The sequence below is a fragment of the Mycteria americana genome, chromosome 7, assembly GCF_035582795.1.
Source record: "Mycteria americana isolate JAX WOST 10 ecotype Jacksonville Zoo and Gardens chromosome 7, USCA_MyAme_1.0, whole genome shotgun sequence".
Classification (NCBI taxonomy): domain Eukaryota; kingdom Metazoa; phylum Chordata; class Aves; order Ciconiiformes; family Ciconiidae; genus Mycteria; species Mycteria americana.
The window spans coordinates 61136345-61145167 of record NC_134371.1 but is presented as its reverse complement, the minus strand read 5'-3'; positions in this window follow the sequence as shown (position 1 = coordinate 61145167).

The following is an 8823-nucleotide window of genomic DNA, read 5'->3' as shown; positions in this document are numbered from 1 at the left end:
CTGTCAGCAGAGTGCCATATGTTCTGGGGTTCATTTAGCTTCTCTGGTGTTTGTGTAGGCAGCATATTGGATGTAATGCAGCTAAGCTCTGCTCCATTCTTTTCTTTGTAAACTTGTCAAAAGATGAAAAAAGCAGGGAGAAGAAAGCACTGAATAATGCTCGAGTGATTTGAATTATCAGTAAGTTATGGTAACTTGGCCAATCAAAATTGAGGTTTCTCGTGTACTTGAGGATTTTCCTTAATTGTGGCTTACGCATAGCCTATAAAGTGATGCATCCCTCCGTGCTAGCCGGTATTACACCCAAAATGAGTGCTGAAGATTGAGATATAACCCAAGCCATTCGGAAATGACAACCATTAAGTGCTCTTAATTTTGCATTGATCTGCTATTCTAATTTTTTTTTTAAAGTGTGTAATAGAAGATGGGCATGTGAAGGGATTGTCCTCTTCTTTGTTGTGTTCTGGCTTTGTGGAAAATAACTTTCCGCTGTTTAAATGCCTGGTACTGAACAGAGAATTCCCAAGACTGATGATGCTCTCCTGTTTAAAAAAAAAAAAAAAGTCATTTTTCTTACCAATCCATTCCTGTTTCTTCCCTGCCCCCCATAATCTTGACCATGAACCAGTAGGTACCATCAGTCTTTAATATATCACCGTTTATTGATAGTAGCCATAGATTGTCAGATACTGATCTTATCTGCCGAAAGCTTTTCAGAACTGTCTCGGTGACTGTGACAGAGGACCAAAGTATTTCTGTGATTCTGTAACTAGAGCTTAAAAAAAGGAAAAGAAGGAATAAGAAACTAGCAAAAAAGTAACACATATTAAACTGTTTCCCTTTGCTGAGGTATGAGGCTGGAGGGAAAGGGCTTGACTAGCTGCTTGATAGGAGCGCGTGGAGGAGTGGGGCGGCAGACTTGCAGTTCTGACCGAAGATCGGTCAGAAGTAACCAGCCGGAGCGACATGAGTGTAAACCTGGCTGAAGTGACAGGCAGCTCAGCTCCTGGGACTCTATTTACGTATGTTTAAAATAAACAAAAAAAGCTGCCTTTGTTCCCCAGGAAAATATATTTACTTGGTATTCAGCTCATGTATAAGCTGGAACTTCTTTCATGGAAAATGTAGAAACAAAGCAACTGACATTTCTGCTTTGATGTGAGGCTGAAGCTTTGATTTGATTTTGAAATATGAAAGTAAACTGAAACTACCTCCAATTTAAAGGTGGGTTTTTTTAATGACCTTAAAAAGTTTTGAGAAGTTTTTTTTTCCCTCCCCTTAGGGACTAGAAGAAATTATAACAGTAATCTTACTTATAGCTGTAAGTCTACAGAGACAGTGGCTGTAGGTTAATGAAAAATTGACACTGCTACTTGCCTGTGCTTCCAGCAGAATTTTTTTTCTTCAAACTGATGTGAACTATTGCACTGCGTGAGTTGGTTATGAGTCTCACATATTAAATTGAATGCTTCTTTTGTGGAAGCTACAGGAGCAAGTCGCAGCTTAATGTTTTGAGCAACATTCCTGTTTTGAACAAATGCAGCAAAAATTATGGATTTCTTAAATTGGCTACCCTGGTCCTTCCCCACACATACTCAGAACTAAAGCCTGCTTTGTTTGTCAGTCTAAACCAGAAAGCGGGCAGAGGAATTGTCTCCGATCATCTCCATCCCAGTACTGAATCTGGAGTGCTGCCAACCCAACCTCACAGCAGTGTAGTAAGAGACCACACCGTAGGGCAGTAACTGAGTGTTGCAAGTGCAGTTGCCCTTAGGTTTTGCACGCACGTGTGTGCTGTTACGCACTCGTGTGCACGCTCCCCTGTGCGTGGCACTGGGACCCCTCAGGGGACACCCTGTGCCTCACAGGGCCTTGTTCAAGTGCCCTCTCCAGGAGCGTTTCTGCAGTGTCTTTTGGGACAGCTTCTTTCTCGTTCCTGGGAATCGTGCACAGAAATGGCATGAACTCAGCAGCTCAGGCTGACTTTGGTTTGTACTCTGGCGACTTAATATCTCTGTCTGTTGTCCTTGGCATGGTGGTGCCATCTGGTCTTGCTTGGACAGCTTATCTATAATATTGCACTGCATGATATTTCAGTTTTTGCTTATGAAATCTTGGGCTGTGCTTGAATGGCACACTGATACCTTGATGCCAGCCTTTGACCAGATGGCGCATGCTTAAATAACATCCCCCCATGTACTGTGATGGAGATGGATACACAGAGATGTTGGAAATTGCATTTGAGACAAGGGGAGGGAAGGCATGAAGATGGCTTCAGGTATTATATGGGATCTCAGATCAGGAATTAAAGAACCATTGGAAGTCCACAGACTTCCCTGCTCCCCTTGAAGGACTTTAAACCTATAACAGACTGTGAAGAGTGCCCAGTTTTTGGGTTGGGGGGCTGCTCTGGGGCAGAAGCATTCTCCATCTCTCCTGTAGGAGCTTCAGGACTCACTGAGTCACAGAAAAGGGGAGAAAATGCATGACTGAGGGTCAGGGTACACTTGGGAAAAGGCAGCGTTGTGTGCAGTGGAATTGGGGGCAATGATGGGCAACACCAATAAAGACTCCTCCTTGAGATTTCTCCAACAAGGACATCTGTATTTTGGTGTTCCCCGTGGCTTTGCCATCTCCACTGGGGAGAAGGTTACATCTGGGTGATGAGGAAGTCGTCGTCTTTCACTTCTCTGAAGAGCAGGCAGTGACGTTTCTTTGCAATCTTTCACAGCCTGGAAGGGTGCCTTCATCGCCATTGCAGCAACGCTGTGTTCGAGGCGGCAGCTCGGCAATTGGCTTCTTCCCTCATGTTCACCTGCTTCAGAGGAGGTTGTACAAAAGTCTCAAATTGTTGTGACGCCAACATTTTACCTATGCTAAAAAAAGTCACTTTCATTTGTTGCTCCCTGTGTCGCCTTCACAATACCCTGTACATCGCTCTTACTGCTCAAGGCAAACAAACTAAAACCAGTTCATACCCGGCTTTGGGGAATCACTGAGGTTGGATGACACCTCCCACATTATGCTGGCTTTAGTGTGAAGTGGGGAAAATAAATGTGCCCCATTAAATACATATACAGGACTGTGAGATGAGAGGCTTGAATTCGTTTTTTGCATCTGCTATATTTTGTCCTTTGCCACTTCCTTTTGGTTTTATCCCCTTTTTTACCTTTCCGTGACTATAAATCCCCGTTTCTCTGCATGCACTGGCTATGATTTTTATTTATGTCGTGTAAGTTCATAACAGACAACTGCTTAATGTTGTTAAGAGGCTTGATGAAATCCAGCAGTTGAAAGCTGGAGCGAGATGCAGTCACACTAGAAATAAGGTGCATCTCCTTTTTTTTCTAATGTAATGAGTATTTAGCTTTTAGAACACCTTAGCCAGAAACTGCTTTCTTCTTAGCTTGCAGTCTTTATGGCAGGATTGACCGTTGTGCTAAAAGAAACAAGGCTAAGCTGGCAGTTTGATAAAGAAATAGGCAGGGATGTTCTGCCATATGCATTGTGGTTATTGCTCAAATATCCCAAATCCTACCAGTAAATGCTAGGTCAAAGTAGAAGATTAGACCTTTTAGAAGCTCGGAGTCTGGTCCTACTTCAGCATGCATGGCCTGGACAGCTGCAGCCTGAGCTCTCGCCACGTCTGGAACTACCAAGTGTCCCCAAGGTAACTGGAGATACCTCTCCAGCTTAAGCAGAGGGCCAACTTGCTTCTCTTATTAACTCATTACCTTTTAATCTGCAGACAAGCCAAACCCTGCTTTGGGGTATGTTCAGGCTTTTCTTATTTGTTATAAATTTTTGAAGACCTATGCTACATTGATGACTTTTTAATTAAAAAAAATCCAGAAGACTTTGTTACGTAGCTATAAAATGTATGGTTAAATACCAGCCAGTTTAGCAAGTGTGCTTTTGCTGCTCCGCAGAGATACACAAATGCACACTTGGAAATCCTCTTGCTGATATGTCAGCATTTTGAAACTGCTACAGCTTGAGGCTAGCAGGGTTATTTTCTTTTGTCTGGGGTTTAAAACATTGCTCCTAACCTGGTATCTGGGTAAGATAAGATGAATCCACTGGAGGTAAGAAGTTGACTTTATTATCTGTAGGAGAAATGCTTCTTGACTATGTAATTCAAAATCGTTTTAAGCAACCTTCTCCTCTCCCTGCCAGCAAGGAAGAGGAGTAATTTGCTGGTGTTGGAAGCACTGGGCACTGAGAAACGGATACGTGAGCTGCGGTATTGGGGAGGGGGGGAAACGCCTTCCAGGCACAAGGCTGTGGAGGGGAGTGGTAGGATTCCCATTGCCGGAGATGTCACAGCCCGGAGCCAGGCACGTGGGGAAAGTCCTGCGGAGACATGGCACTGGGTACATGCACCAAAACGGGGCTCAAAAGATAAGTTGATGGGTATGAACAAAGCAATGCAAAGGCAAAGTTGATATTAAGTTTTTGCATTACTATTGGCAGTAAAAATAGAAGGGGGTTCTGATGTGTTCTTTGGTGTATATTTATGGTTTGTTATTATTTTACTGAAATGAAGGGAAGGGAAAGTAAGAAGAGAGTGCAGAAGAAAGGAAACTAACCCATGTAAATTTACTGAGTTTGTTTCTTTTCCTCATAGGGACCAAAAGTGCAGAAGGGTGCTGGGATTCTGTCAGCCCATGTGTCCCCTCCTCTCCCTCAGGTCTCCGTGAGCTTTACCCTGGTGAAGTTTCCCTCTACAGGAGTGCAGGGAGGGCAATGCTCCCTGCAGGAATAAGAGCTTGTGAGCCCAGGTAGCATCCACTTTTACCCAGAAACAGTGACTTCCAGCTGCGATTCACCTGGGCAGGTGCCCGTCCGCGCACGCCAAGAAGGCTGCACGTGCTGCTCCCTCCTTGTCCCAGAAAACAAGTGCAAGGAACCAGAGAAAACACGGTGCCCTGTTTGCTAACTTACTCTCCACCCTGCTAAAATGCATGCGGTTTCATTTCTTTTCTTTGTAATAAACTGTGCCCACCATAGCGTATATTCTTTTAAATAACATTTTAAAATATTTTCCGGTAAATTAAAGTGATGACATGTTTGTAGGGTTCATTGTTAATTTCATTTCCTTTGGCTCAGCCAGCCAGATAAAATGCAATGTTATTAATCTTTGTTTAAAAGAAGATCCTTTGCCGAACAGTAATAAATGATCTTGATAGATTTGTCAGGAAAATGAATGATAATCATTTGCAGATAGACACAAGCCTAGTATGGAAGATTAATACGAAAATATGTATTGGCATCATTAATAACATCTGCTGCCAATGGACTTGTATATTGGTTACAGCTCTGAAAGCGATGCGTTCTTGTTAGGATATTGCAATTCATCACGCGCTGTGTGGAGCGAGGCTGTATAGCACTCCTGGGGCGATGACAAGCTACTCCCCGGGAAAGGCTCACGATGAGCCCAACGCTGAGGCTGCGCCGCAGCCTGCCGCAGCCGCCGTCGGATGACCCTGTCATCGCCACAGCCCCGGTTCTGCTGGGCTCTGACTTCCCGTGTGCGTCTCCCCATGACACTGCTAAAAACTCATCCGGACCCCATGAATTTGCTCATTCCTTGCTTTTGGGGCTACGGCTGGCTGGTTTCGCAGATAATCCTTGTTCCCCTGGGAGCTCTGCCCTCGCGGTGTGGGCTGAGCAGTGCTGGAGGAGAAGCTGCTCCCGGTGCAGAGCAGCTTGGGCTGCAGCAGCTGCAGCACCTGGTGTTTGACATACACTTTCGCTCAGGGTCTGCGCTCATCCCACCTCATGTATCTCTAAAAAGGTTCCTCCGGAGCCTGCCACAGGCATTTAAGCACTTGTACGTCTTCAGCTGACACAGCTTTAGACAGTACCCCTGCTTCACTGGATGCACAACACGTTAGGAGATAAAGCTCTTCGCAGGTGCTGTATGTGACTGTCATGGGCCTTGGTTTTTTTGGCCTTGATCATCCCTGTTAGGAAAAGAGCGTTTTATTTTGGGTTTATAATCACTCCACCTGCACACCCTCCGTTGGGGTTTCCCTCTTAAAACCCCCAGCGCATATCTGAGATGGTGCAAAGAGCTGCACGCTGACAGCAACGCTCTGCCACAGCATCACCCCTGCAGTGGCAAGGAGCCAAGAATCATCCCATCCCATCCCATCCCATCCCATCCCACCCCATCCCATCCCATCCCATCCCATCCTGTCCCCATCCTTGTCCCTCTCCCTGTCCCCGCGGCTCCTTGGCACGCAGAGGTGAGGCTGATGGGGAGCTGCTGGGGCAAGCAGGGCCCCGCTTGCTGCAGGGAGGTGAGTGGGAGCTGGGGCTGGAGGGAATCCATGTGTTCAAGTGCGACCCATGGGGAGATGTAGCATAAACTGGGAATTACCAAGGCTGGGAAGGAGGGTCTGGGCGATGCAGAGGGGAAGAGCTGCACAAGGATGTAGGCAGAGGGAATGGGTGCAGGAGATGAGAAGGAAGGAGCAGAGGGACTGAAATGAGGAATAACATGTAAAGGAAACTTCCCCCACCCCCCGTCTTCAACCAGGCGGAAAAATATAATCTCTTTTTGGTTTGGCTTTATTTTTTTTTTCAGCTAAATATGGTGTTTTCCTAGAAAATACAAGGAAAGGTCAAGATGTTTTGAGATGACTTTGGTTTATTTCAATAAAACATTTCAGACTCCCCCTCCCCAGTGATTCTTTTTTCTTTTGTTTTGCTTTAGTGGTTCCAAGGAGAGTAGTAAGTCAAATAAATTTACCAATGAAATGTGTTTCTCCTGTGGGACGCACAGCTGGCTGCATATGGCAGTGTGGATGTCTCCATTCCTTCTGTGGACCAAGCTCAGGGATGCAGTCACATCTCTCAAAGTGCATTACTTTGTTTAACTGACATAGACATCATCGTTTTAAAGGAAACCTCGTTTTCCAGGGTCCATGGGGTGAGATGCGGAGGGGAAGAGGTCAGCATCATATAGCCAAAGATTAAAACTATTTGTGTCATTTAAAATAAAAAAAAAAAAAAAAAGGCTCAGTATATTTCACTTCTATTCTCTGCAAAACTGAAATTTTCTTAGGGGAAAAGAATAATTTCAAACGTATAAAAAACTGCCCCAGTATTCCTCATCCTGCTCTGTGTTGCTTTCCCCATGGCTTTAGCCGATGTGTGGGCCGAAAAAGCCAATAAAGCCATTGAGCTAAGTGCTGCTGAGGGGCTCTGTGGCTCAGGAGCACTCAGTACCTTGCTGCTCTAGGCGAGGAGGCAAGAGCCCTGGTATTTCTAAATGCATTAGAAATGTGTCCGTTATTATTAGACATTTACCAGCTATTAATCACAGCTGGTAACTTGATTTCCTCTAAACGTTTTGAGGCACCCTCTGATCTGGGCACCACCTGCTCGAAATTGAATAGTGGAAAGGCAAGGCAAGCTCTGCGTCGTATGCCTCTTCCCGTGGGGATGGACAGGTGACTGACGGGGCTGAGATCTCCCTTATTCAAAGAAAATCTACTTTTTCTTCTTAGAAAAAGCAAATGCTTGTATTGACCTGCATGAGCACAGCACAGACCCCATCCTGCATGGCTGATTCAGTCTCCTTCATCCAAACTGGGGATGAGCGGGGTAACCGTGACCTGGGCTCCCTGTGCCAGGTGGGCAGAGAGCCTTGTTTCTCCTCTCCTTGCTGGATCGTGACTGATTTTCTTCATCTTTATGGCACTGTGCTTCACCACACGCCCTCGCCGCCCCACACAGCCCATGCCTGGTGGCTTAGACATGCCCCTCAGACGCTAGAGTGGAGGGGTCACATCTCTGTGGGCCTTCTCCAGATGAGCATCCTAACCACCAGACAAAGATACTAATGGTGGGTACTGCCACCTCTTCCTCCGGAGGTGGTTTAAAAGGTTATGGCCGTACCACATTTCATGAAGATTCCAAGGTGGGTCAGAGGGGCCCGGACTTGCCCAAGGAGGGCAAGGTCGAGCCTTGGACCTGGCCCAAGGAGGGGTATTTCTTTTCCCTACCACAGCCAGGTCCCAGGGAGACCTTTTTGCGTCAGTGCAGGATGTATAACCACAATAACCCAAAGTCAAAATTGGCTTTGTGACTAAGGCACCTTTATTGCTGGTAATGCTGTTAAGGGGCAGGATTGGCCCGATGAGTAAACAAGGTCAGGCTGTTGTAAGACCCACTCTCACGCGGCAGAATGGGCAGGGTGGGGGGGCTCAGGGAGGGCAGGGAAGCCCCTGTCCCTGCTGCTGATGCCAAATGGAGGGGGGGAGTCCAACACAGGTCCTGGGGTGGCTGTGGGAGCCAAGGTTGTCACTGCTGAGATAATCCAGTGGTCCCACACTAACCCCATCTGAGTTTTGCCCATATAAAAGAACTGCAGGTAGTGCTTATGTCTCCTTCCCCACACCAGTGTGAACCAGAAGTCCTTCCACTAAGAGCAGCGATGCAAAGTCAGCCCTGAGCTGCTGCATGAGGGGAGCGAGGACCCGGCCGTGCCACAGCTGGACTTTCCAAAGCCTTTGCTCCTTGCTGGGCTTGGCTCTGCACCTTTAAAACTGACCCCAGGTCTCCTGACTTCACCCACGTGCTGTCCCACACCCCCCCTGCATCCTGGATGTGACCAGTTTTGAGTCTTGGTCACACCTTATCTTATGGAGAAACCAAGCCCCGCAGTCATTTCCAGCAAGCAGTGCCTCCGGGGAAGGGCTGTGCCAAGGCGTGCTGGCACCTCCAGGGACCATCACCAGGGTCTCTGTCATCCAACGCCTCTGGCTTAGACATGAAGATGAGGACCCCTGAGAGAAACCAAAGCCACGTGCT